Source organism: Prionailurus viverrinus, chromosome D3 (assembly GCF_022837055.1).
Source record: "Prionailurus viverrinus isolate Anna chromosome D3, UM_Priviv_1.0, whole genome shotgun sequence".
NCBI lineage: Eukaryota > Metazoa > Chordata > Mammalia > Carnivora > Felidae > Prionailurus > Prionailurus viverrinus.
The window spans coordinates 65,855,762-65,867,554 of NC_062572.1; the positions used below are offsets into that span (position 1 = coordinate 65,855,762).

At 35.1% G+C, this 11,793-nt stretch overlaps 1 pseudogene; it reads right to left on the reverse strand.

Annotated features, from left to right (window-relative positions):
- Window positions 1-1,444: 1,444 nt before the first annotated feature.
- Window positions 1,445-1,726, reverse strand: LOC125148665 (coiled-coil domain-containing protein 167-like; annotated as a pseudogene).
- Window positions 1,727-11,793: the final 10,067 nt, after the last annotated feature.

Below are 11,793 nucleotides of genomic sequence, written 5' to 3' on the forward strand. Positions count from 1 at the left end.
AGTATCATAGTGTAGTCTCCTAGAGGTTAATAACAAACCTCTGTTTCCCTCAGCAGATAACAGCTATTCTTTAAAGAAGTTGTTCTCGAACTTTTTGGTCTCAAGAACCCTTTATGGTCTTAACATTTATTGAAAATACCAAAAAGTTTTTGTTTATGTGAACTGTATCTTTTTAAAAGTTTTTATTTAAATTCCAGTTAGCTTAAATACAGTATGAGCTTCATGTGTACAATATAGTGATTCAACACTTCCATACAACACCTGTTGCTCATCACAACAAATGACTCCTTAATCCCCATCACCTATCTAACCTATCCCCCACTCACCTCCCTTCTGCTAACCATCAGTTTGTTCTCTACAGTTAAGAGTTAGTTTCTTGGTTTGCCTCTCTCTCTTTTTTCCTTTTGCTCATTTGCCTTGTTTCTTAAATTCCACATATGAGTGAAATCATATGGCATTTGTCTTTCTCTGACTTAATTCGCTTAGCATACTTTCTAGCTCCATCCGTTTCATTGCAAATGGCAAAGTTTAATTCTCTTTTATGACTGAGTAATATTCCATCATATATATGTAATATACATTTGCTTATATATACATATATATATGGTGTTGATTTTAGCTATCGTGAGAGGTTTGAGGTGATAATCTCATTGTAATTTTGATATGCATTTCCCTGATGATCAGTGATGTTGAGCATCTTTTCATGTGCCTGTTGGCCGTCTGTAGGTCTTCTCTGGAAAAATGTCTATTCATGTCTTCTGCCCATTTTTAAATTGGATTATTTGTTTTTTGGGGTGTTGAGTTATATAAGTTCTTTATATATTTTGATATATATATATATCTGATATATATATTTATCAGATATATCATTTGCAAATATATTCTCTCCCATTTCATAGGCTGCTTTTTATTTATTTCATTTTACTTTTTTAAGTTTTGCAGACAGAAGCAACCTGGCTGTTCTTAATGCTTAATTATTTATTTTGAGAGAGAGAGAGAGAGAGAGAGAGAGAGAGAGCATGAGTGGGGGAGGGGCCAAGAAAAAGGGAGAGAGAAAATCCCAAGCAGGTTCTGTGTTATCAGTGCAGAGCCCGACATGGGGCTTGAACCCATGAACCATGAGATCATGACCTGAGCAGAAATCAAGAGTAGGATGCTTAACCATCTGAGCCACCCATATGCCCCCAGCATGGCTGTTGTTTATTACTTTTCCTTTGGACTGAGAGAGGAACCAGTACAATGTCCTTCTGGAGACCCAAGCCCCACAGCAAGACCAGGGGGCAAGAGGGGCTGGGCCAACAGGAAGCCCTGCTCCAGTGTTTCCATTGAAGAGAAATGCTCCTGTACCTTTGTTGTCTTGAAGTTTAAAGGACTTGTTTCATTGTGACCAGGGAGCCAAGGGGAACCCTGTGCTGACTATGGAGAAATCTCAGGTTCACATTGCCTAATAGGTACGGATGAGGGTCAGGAGGATGAAGATGGCCAAAGAGCAACATGTTCTATCAGTTCTCCTGCTGAAGCAACTTTAGTTTCTTCTCATAGTTGGAGGCTTTGTTCATCAGGCTGTTTTTCTCCTTCTCTAGAGACTTCTTGGCTGTTTGGGTTTATCTCTGCCTCAGAGCCTAGAGTTTACAGCCTCCAGGTGCCTACTACACTGTGACACCTTCTCCTCCATCTCCTCCATCTCTAGAGCATTGCCCAGATTCTCCCACTTCTTTTTCATCATGCTACTTGCCAGGATCCCCCAGACATTATTGGACACCCATGGGTTGCCTTTTAGTTTTGTTATTTCCCTCACTGTACAGAAGCTTTTTATTTTGATGTAATCCCAATAGTTTATTTTTGCTTTTGTTTCTCTTGCCTCAGGAGACATCTAGAAAGAAGTTGCTATACAGACAATGTCAAAGAAGTTACTGGCTATGTTATCCTCTAGGATTTATATGGTTTCAGGTCTCACATGTAGGTCTTTAATCTATTTTGAATTTATTTTTATGTATGGTGTTAGAAAGTGGTCCAATTTCATTCTTTTGCATGTTACTGTCCGGTTTTCCCAACACCATTTGTTGAAGAGACTGTCTTTTTCTGATTGGATATTTTTTCCTGCTTTGTCAAAGATTTATTGACCATATATTTGTGGGTTCATTTCTGAGTTTTCTGTTCTGTTCTACTATTCTAGTCTGTTCTACTAATCTGTGTGTCTATGGATTGTATGTTTTGATACTTGCTATGTTAGAAACTAAAATTGAGGAAAAGTTAAAATACTTATTAAATAATTTATTGAGAGTAACAATAATAAACCCATTATATGACAACATAAATGATGTATTTTTATGAAATGTTCACTGGTTTCTCACATTACTACCACACTCACAATACTTCTGACACAAGATGTGTGGAATATTTCTTGCTCCACATCAAGAAATTCTCTGTGACCTCAGCTGGGTGTCCTATAATTCAGTTTAATTCCAACATAAAAGAAATTAGTGCAAACCCCACAGATTAAGGAATTAGTCCCATGAGACTGCCCCACACCTTAGAAGCCAATTGCAAGTAGTAAGCCCCTGGGTTATCCACAGTTTCTGTCTACAAATTGGCTACAAATTGGACGTTCCCATGACCTCCCTCTTGGACTCAATTATTTGCTAGAACAGCTCACAGAACTCAGGAAAACACTTACTTCTATTTGCCAGTTTATCATATGATAAAGGATATGATAACATTAATAACCAGACGAAGAAATATGTACGGCCAGATCTGGAAGTACAGGAGCCTCTTTCCCTCTGAAATTAGAGTACATCATTCTCCCAGTATATGAATGTTTTCACCAACCTGCAATTTTGGGATTTTTATGGAAACTTTCTCAGGTGGCATGATCAATTATTAATTCCACTTCCAGCCCCTCTCTCCTCTCTGGAGAATGGAAGATAGGGCTGAAAATTACAAACTTGATCATGGCTTGATCTTTCTGATGACAAGCCTATATCCAGAAGCCATCCAGAAACTCACTCAGGGTCATCTCATTAGAACAAAGGATATCCAGGCAATTCCAAGAGATTTAGGATCTCTGTTTCAGGAACCAGGGTCAAAGACAAAATATTAGAACAAAAGATACTCCTAGTGTTCTAATCGCTTAGGAAATTATAAGAGTTTTAGGAGCTCTGTGCTGGGAACTGGTCAAAGACTAAATGTTACCACCAAAGGTTCTCCTAGCATCGCTATTTACAAGTGTTTTAGGAGGCTTGTTTCAGGAAATGGGGATCATCTATCTATCTATTCATCCATCCATCTTTCTATCTTTTTATCTTATTGTTTCACACTCAGCCACCTCTGTGCTGGTTCATTTGGCTCCTGAAAAAGAGATCAAAGTGAAAATAAAATAATTCATGGGTTAAAAAATATGGATGATCCCAACAAAGCCAATCTGGATACTACTACTGAATGCCCAATCTATCAGTATATCCAAGAAGACTAGCTAGTCATCTGCTGCAAGAACAGTTACATTGGAAACCATCCATTATGGATTGGGAAATGATTTGTTCTCATTTGGGCTGCACTTACATAGCATATGGATTTGCACTGACTTCCTAACACGCATCTACCAGCAATACTATCATTCTATCTGAATGTCTTATTCACCACTGTAATATCCTAGACTACATTGCTTCTAATTCAAGAAATTTATTTTGCAACAAAAAAGAAAAAAAAAGTCTAGTAATGAGCCTATTCTGAAGCAATTCACTGGCTTTACCATCACTAAGAAAAAGTTGGACTGATATATATGGTCTGCCTTTTTAAGAAATTAGTTATAAAGCCAATTAAGAGATGTTTTCTGACATACAATGCTTTTTCCCCATAAACAAAGTAGAGTGACTGAGAAACATATGATGGGAATGTGATATGTGCTTTTCAGTACAACATATAATGAACCATTCAAAGGATGCTTGCTTACTAATAATTTGACTTTAGAAACTTCAGGTGTAGTAGTCTTCATACCCAAGAAGGAATCTTTCTTTAGAAGATGATACAATACTTCATTTTAATTGTAGATTTGAATTGCCACATAGCATTTTTGGCTCCTCATGATTGTAGTGAGCCATCAGACATAGAAGGGGCAATTCTTCCCTTCCCCCTATGTCTGTTAGGATACTTACTCTTTTTTTTAAGTTTTATTGTTGAATTATAGTTGACATATCAGGTATTTAATCTTGACTCTAATGGAGAAATTAATATACTAGTATATAAGGGAGATAAGAAGTGTTTATGGAACACATGGCATATTCTGAAGTTCTTCCTCCTACTGCTGTGTTGTGAAGCAATATAAAAACTCACATATACACTGGGTGTTGTATGGAAACCAATTTGACAATAAGTTTTATATTAAAAAATTAAATAAATAAAAAATATTTCTGAAACCTTTAAAAAAAAAGAAACTCACATATACATAGGGCAGCCAAATGTCCTGGTTTGCCTGAGACTGTCTTCATTTATACATCTTATTACTAACATAATTACTAATATCACTCTCATAGTCAAAAGTTTCTCAGGTTAAAATATAAAGTATATTATGGTCTTAATCACATTGTGAATCTTCAGAATTTGTGATATGGATTGCCCCACTAGTAAAAGACTCCCAAAAACTAGGTCTTGGTTGAGGACAAGAGGAATGTTGAATGAGCAGTGGAGAAAATGTTAAATACACCAACCCAGCTTTGTGGCCAGCTGCAGAAATGAGAACTCTAGAACCTACTTGTTTTCTTTCTTGCTCTCTTTTATCTATCTATCTGTCTATCATCTATCTATCCAACTATCCATCTAGATATGTATCAATAGACATATATCTCCATCTATATATGTGGAAAGAGCTTTAGATATATACATATAGTATAATATATATAATATATAAATGATATAGACAGATATAGATATAGATGTATCTTGATATGCAGATAAACCTAGCTAATAATTTATCTAATATATATGTATGTGGGTATAATTTATTTTTTCCTACCATCTTCCTATGGCATGATGATTGTGATTAACTATAACTTAGTGCAAACTTTTCTAGCTGTAAAGATAGGATTGAAGTTAATTCTAATTCCTAGAAGAAATAATAGATAGAGCTTGGGCCATCCAATTGTAAGAAAAGGTAAGTGCATTTTCAATTATTTGAAGATTTGTGTTCTGTCAGGAAGCAGGTTCTTTCTGACATTGTTAATTATTGAAAAATTAAGTATGGGAAGAAGTATAGGGGAACTTCTTAAATATGTAAAGATATGTATATGTGGAAATAGAAACATATGGTCTTTTTGTCTCCAATAGTTGCTTACGAACTAAATGAACTTAACAGAATTTAATGAAAACAAAAACAGTTATTATTAATGGCATACCTTTTTTTACTCATCTTAACAAAGATTTTGCTAACCATTGTTCATTCTGTGGCCTGGCACATAAAAATTTGCATAATAAAATACATCATGAAAAACTATGGAGAAGGAAAGGAAGAAGAGAAGAGATATACAGTGACATGATTTTCCTCTAATAGCTGAAGTTTCCACAAAGGAATTCACTTATCTGATGGATTTGAAGTAATAGAGGAACTGTGCATGGTCTTGAATTCAACTTGGACATCCTATGTCATTCCAATCACACAGAAGCTAAGTAAACTCCCAAATGTTCCATTTTAATGTCTATTGTTTGTTGCTCTATGGAGTGAAGGCTGAGACATAAAAAGTACTTCTGTCATTCCACACTTAGCCAGGCATAGCTAAAGGGAAAGAATAACTCAATTTGAAAATTGATCTCAGAACTCAGCTAGGACTAAAAGCTGATTCTGGGTAGGGTAGCCTTCTGGTGAGGGCTTAAAAAGTAGGAGACAGCATAGAGTTTAGAATCCTGACATGACAAACAGTGACAGAAGATTATACCTTAGTTCAGATAATAGGATCATTTTCATAAAATCCAAAGAATTAATATATACAGAATAGTTCTGACAAAGTAGAATTAAATATTAAATTAGTAAGAAAGGGATACCTGAAAAAAAACATTTTGGGAAAAACCCCCAAAACACTCCTAAATATCACTAGGTCAAAAATAACATTACAGAGAAAATTTTCCACAATATTTTCAGCTGAATGATAGCAAAACAAAACAAAAGAAAAAAAAATCCTTCCTCCTATTAGTTTTTTTTTTAATAGCTTTACTATAGTATAATTGAACAATAATTTGTTAGGTGAGACCAGAGCAGCATTTAGTCTTGGGCTAATTATTTCCCACTACTTAAGCAAGACCCTTCTGGGTTTTCTACCCAATGCCCTGTGAAGCATGAAGGTTTCCAGGATGACTTACAGAAACAAATATTATTCTTCTACCTGTGTCAACACCAGCCACTCTTACCTCCCTGGTCTTGGTTAGTTTCCTCACGCAATTCACTAGGCAGCTGAATAGGTGAGGAGAATCCTCTATAGACTTCCAGAATTCTCTCCCTCTGAATTTCTCTTTTCTCTGGTATGCTATGAGCATCAGCCACCTCTGTCTCCCTGGACTCTCTCAGATCTGTCTTCTCAAGTAAGAGATTCACAACCTTGGCTTCAGTTCCACCGTTTAGAGCTGTGGCTTAGAAACTCTTTAGGGCAGTCAGCTGGAACTATCATTTTATTTTCCAGTTCACAGGGATCCCTGCCCTTCATCACTGATGTTCAGTGTCCTAAAAGTTATTGTTTCATATATTTTGCCCTTAGGGTAGAGGAAGTGCACTTGTTTCAGGTGATAAGGTAAACACTATTCCTATTGCAATACTTTAAATTGGTTAGAAGCAAAAGGCCACCTTCCGTTAGTTTTAACGAAATAAAAAATGAATTACTAACTAGATACAAAATTTTGTATTGTGTGCTCTGATTCAAAACAATTTTAAGATACATTCAAGAAGTTTAATCTCTTGTAGGGAATATAAAGCATGAAGGTTAATCATTGAAATGCAAAGGCAAAAAAGGATAAGCACCAAATCAATGGGATAAAGGGATATGAAAGTTTAGATATGAAAGATTGTTCTCAGCTCATAGCAGTAGGGAAAGTTTAATAGAAGAAAACACTTTTGAGGTGGATGGAAACCATAGGACAACCAGGAGAGGTAGAATAGTGGTCATTACAAAGTAAAGATAGACTGGTAGAAAGTCAGGAAGAATGTCAGGTGACAGACACAAGAGTAGCAAATTCTATCAAACATTTATGAAAGACGTGATAAAAGTCTTTAACAAACTCTTTCAGAAAATACAGGAGGAGAAAGCCCTCCCCGACTCATTTTATGAGGTGATTATAACTCTGATACCAAAACCTGGCAAAGATACTGCAACAAAAGAATATTACAAACCAATATGTGTCATGAATATGGACATAAAAATCCTCAAAACAGCATTAGCAAATTAAATTCAGTGATATATAAAAAGAATATTTTATGACCAGTGTTGTGTACCCCAGAAATACAAGGTTTATTCAGCAAGATTTATTTCAATTTATTAATTGAAAAATAAATTAATGTAATTCACTACATTAATAAAAAAAAGGAAAAATTATACTAGTTTCTCAACAGATCTAGAACACGCAATTGACAAAACTCAACACACAATCATGAGGAAAATCCTTACAAACCCGGGTAATACCTCAGTCTGATAAAGGGCATCAAAAATTCCTTTAGCATATAACATTCTAAGGAATAAAAAAGGGAACACTTTACCCATATGAAAGGAAAGGAGGAAAATATGAATGTCATTAAGTGCATATGAGTGTGTTCAATATTATTAGTTATCTGGAAAATGTAAAATAAAATCACAATGAGTTACCATTACACATCCATCAGAATAGCCAAAATTACAAAGCAGCACAAACCTAAATTAGTGAAGATATGGAGAAATTGGCACACTACCAGTGGTAAAGTTGGTATTCTATCAGTGGCAAAACCACATTGGTAAAGAGTTTGCTGTTTCTTAAGAAGTTACATCTGCCGTATGATCCAGCAATTCCATTCTCATGTATTCACCTACAAGATTTGAAAATGTATGTTTGTACAAACATTTACTGATGGATATTCACAGCAGCCTTATTTATAATGGCCCAAACTGAAATCAATAGGGGGATAGATAAATAAATTGTAGTATATTCATACAAGGGAATAATACTGAGCAATAAAAATAGCCTGTTGATAAATAAAGCGCCATGGAAAAATATGCTGAGTGAAAGCAAGTTGAACACAAAAGGGTACATTCTCTAATAACCCATTTGTATGAAGCTTAAAACAGGAAAAGCTAATTTATGGTGATAGAATGTTGAGCAGTGATTGGTGAACATACTGGGAGGGGAATAAATGAGCTTTTGGAGGGGGTATAAGTGTTTGGTATCGTGATAGCAGGGTGAATTATATAGGTGTAAGCATTTATCAAAATGCATTGAATTATACGGTTGAAACCAATACACCTCACTTTTATGTACTATACCTCAATTTAAAATAAACTAATAGAAAAAAATGACACAAATATTTTCATGAAAATGTTAAATATATATGTATATATATGTACATATATATGTATATATATACACATATACATATACATTTCTGATATATTCCGAAGAAAGTAAGAAGTCCCTATATTGGATTGAAGCCTGTGACAGTACTTTCAAACATAAAGAAGTGCTGGATGCCAAATTTTATTTACAGAAATCATTGAGAACAAAGCAGAAGATTTATATTATGATGTTCCATCAAAATAAGACCCACAGATTCTTTCTGAACAGGAAGTATCTTGTTAAAGTAATGTTTTTAGATAAGTATGTACAGTTGCAAGGGCATGTGTAGAGACTAGAATTAGGTAGAAAGGGATCTCTGCTCTACAAAACTACAAGACATAGCTTCCTGTAAAGGAAAATCAGGCTGCTGGACAACTGCAAGCTGCAAAGTCGAAGGCCAAGGAAACAGTGCAGTGTATGAGCATCATGGAGCATAAACAAGTCCAAGGACATTCTTTCAGTGAATGAAGGACTCTATTTATTATTGAAATCTAGGAAAAGGATGGGTAATGGGCTAAAGCCAGAAAGTATTCACACAGGAGCAGCCAGTCTATATCTTAACCACATAAGCATTGAATTAGCCTGAAGGCACAGAGTCAACACCCAATTACTGAGGCAAGTGCAAAGAGAAGAGACATTGCAGTGCATTGAATTTAAATGCCTAATAAATAGAGATGCCCTTGCCTTTTCTAAAGATGCAATTAAGGACCTCCAGTTCCAGTAACCACATGCTCTGGAATTAAAATGGTTCTTTTTTATTTTTTTTTTTCTACAGATGGTAGATGTTCCAGCACATGCTTCCTTCTAATACATTTTAAAAAGAGATTCAGTTCACCATTCAATCCATAGACAAGTATGGAGCATAGTTGCAATAAAGTCAATTCTGTGGGTATATAGGGGGCAGAGGGTTGATTAAAAATGGTAATGATCAATATTATTCCTCCATGAAAATACAAAACTTATATTTGAGTTGAGGTGACAAAACTCATAGTTAATCTGTTTGGTATTTGTTTGTTTGTTTGTTTGTTTGTTTGTTTGTTTTTTAACAAACCTACATAGCCAAATGAATTGTCCTTCTAACAGTGTCTTTGAAGCTGAATGTCTATTTCATCATTAGACCATTTTGAAACACCTTTAATAATTGTGCCAAGAACCTATGACATGTGATTTTACTAAGTATTCTGAAGAATTACAAATCGTGACTCTTTGAAGTGTCTTTGGTTTTTTTTAAGCAGTAAATAGTTCCTTCAATATAGATATTTCAGGTAAAGAACAAGGTAATCCCATTATGGTTTAAAAAAAGGGGAAGAAAGGGAAAGAAGGTGTTGAGACAAACCAGTTTCCTTGTATGGAATATGTTCAGGCTCTGAAGAGAAATCCATTTTTAAAAAATGAGAAACTGCCCTATCAAATGTCTGGATGTTTCCAAATACCCAGCTGTTTGGCATTATGCAGTTCCTTCATCTGGTTGATTGAACAGTGAATGTTTCGTTGTACATCTGCCTGTTCACTGCTGTGTAAACACTATCATTAGCTTTGTTATCATCTCTGGTACAATCTGACCACCTAAATAAATCCTCACATATACAGTTCATTAATGTTTTATACTTTTCCAAAGATTACTTATCTTCTGCAATCTTGTCTTATCCTACAATCTTAAGTAAGTGTGTCAGGTATGACTTGACCCACTTTCCAAATAAGACACGGTCAGGGCTTTGATTTCACTCACTGGAAATTTGTGCAGGTTAGGAAAGAGGACGAGGAGATTGATGCCTGAGCTGTGAAGGAGTCCTGCCTCCCTGCTGATTTCCATATTGTCCCCTATGACTGACTTCCAGGGAGGATCATCTCAGGAATGGTCCTGTTCCACACTTGTGCTCCAAATATTGTTCTCTGTCTGTTAAAATTTCATCCCATTGTCCTCAAGAACTAATTTTTCCCTTTGCATGAGAGAGAACTGAACATAAAAAATATTTTCACCTATATCTCCTGTAGGCAGATAAATCATTGGAACTTTTCATTCTCTTATTTCATACTCTGATCTCTTTTGAAATTGCTTCTAAATCATTTTTATCACATAATTACAAAATATTGTTCTTTTTGACTTAGGTATCTGAATAAACCAACACTCATGTTTATTATTCTACTTAGGGGGAGAATTCCTTCTTGGGGATGGAGGACAAAGAAAATTTAAGATTATGTATTGGAGTTAGTTCTCTTGAGTAAAAGAGCACCATGCTTTTTTATAGCATAGAAATATTTTTGCAAGTGAAATCATATAATAGTTACAGACCACATCAGTAGCTTCTTGTTAATTCAGTAATAAACAAAAGTCACAGAGGATCAAAGTTATTTGCTCTAAGATCTCCTAGAATGAAACATACATAATTGGAGATATAAATTGAGTGCCTCTGCCATGCTTCACCTTTACTCCACCCCTCTGTTTTCTGTTTAAGCCTGTCTATTCTCTGTCATAGATTTGTTATAGGCACAGTTTTAAAATTTAATTTTGCTAAATCTGGAACATCCATCTGGTAAATAAATATTCAATTTAATTCTCAAAGGTATGTTTAGTTAACTACTGTTCTTTGCCTTTAATGTCTAACTCTTTAGCCTAAATTTGCACTTAAACTTTCTCAAATCATATCCTGTACATCATATAAGCTCTTTAAAAAACAGCATGATAAATCTTATTGAGAGGGTGAGGGGGATTTAGTTCTAATCCATGTAACTAGCTGAATATACACATAAGTTTAATTCCAAAATATAGAAAGATTTCCAACTAGCAACCCAGTGATAAAACATAATACTACCTTTATATAACAAAGGTATACCTCAAGCTGTACTGTGAACATAGGAAGCCCTCAATGATTACACCCTGCATTTGATGGACAGAGCTTAGGGAATAAAATTATATTAGATAAGTAAAATTACTAAGATTTTATGAGTACTGATTCTGAGAGACTAACTGTCCTCATGACAAGCCTACTTTCCCTTATAAAGAGGAAAGGCAACTTGTCCAGCATCACTCCGTTGTTAGGTGGTGACAAGCTTATACTCTGAAATACAATGCTATACTGCCTCCCTCTTAGAAAAGAGACTGCCATTAGTACATCTGCTCAGGTTCTTATATATTTCTCCTAATTTTCCCACAAAGTTTTTACTGGAATTCATAGAGCTTGTCCCCAATGCCAGAGTATGCATCAGAGACAGAATTTGAACATAACTTATGAACTA